Below are 1,025 nucleotides of genomic sequence, written 5' to 3'. Positions count from 1 at the left end.
CTCTCCAGTAGTGAGGTCCATGACCTGTCCAGCTGAAGGGCCTGTGATAAGGACACCGTCGGTGTTTATTGAAGCGTTGTTCATTAACCACTCGGCAGGAGGGCCGGCCTCAGAGCCGCCGGGCGTATTAGAATGGCATAGAGCACCCCTTCCTACAAAAGGTCCTTTGTGGTTTTATATGAGATATGCATGGACGTGACTTTTCAATTGATACTGGGGTAGAAGTGTGTGTGTGTGTGTGTGTGTGTGTGTGTGTGTGTGTGTGTGTGTGTGTGTGTGTGTGTGTGCGTGCGTGCGTGCGTAGTGCGTGCGTATTGTAATGTATGGAATGGAATGAGAATGTTTAATACTATTCCTTATTGCGTTCCATGCATTACAATGAGTCCAATCTTCTGATCTTCTACCTCCACCAGCCTCCCCTGGTATGAATGAATGGACTTTATTGTCATTGCTACAGTACAGGTACCAAACAACGACATTTAGGAGGGGTGGCTCCCCTGGTGTTAGGAAAGGGGGGAAAAAAAACACTTTTTTTAAAAATCACAAGAAGGGAAGGAGCTGGTTTACATAAATAAAGGCTATGTACACTATCCACTGTACTATACTGTACAGATAGACGACTAGGGTTGTCATATTGCACAATAGAATTATTTCACATTTGTTTAAAGTGTCACAGTTTGCAGGCTTGAAATGTACATGTTTGTGCCTCAGCACGACACCTGATTTTTTCAGGCCAGCAGCTGCCATCAATCCGTCCAGACTGTCCAGGGCCCAGAAAGGTAGCCTTGCTGTAAAATATGTACCTATTGCTGCTATACAACACACAGACGTTACTTGCTACAATAACGCGTCTCCGTCCGACCTTCGACGGTGGAAGTACGAAATGGAATTGCAACGGCTCTTCGGTCTGAAAGCAGACAAAGAGAACAACTCACTCTGGCGACTATTGCACACACAAACAGGCATGCAAGCACGCACGCACACACACACACCCGCACACGCACACGCACGCGCGCGCACACACA

The sequence above is a fragment of the Nansenia antarctica genome (assembly GCF_963989245.1).
Source record: "Nansenia antarctica genome assembly, chromosome: 2".
In the NCBI taxonomy this organism is placed as follows: Eukaryota; Metazoa; Chordata; class Actinopteri; order Argentiniformes; family Microstomatidae; genus Nansenia; species Nansenia antarctica.
This window is presented reverse-complemented; position numbering follows the sequence as displayed.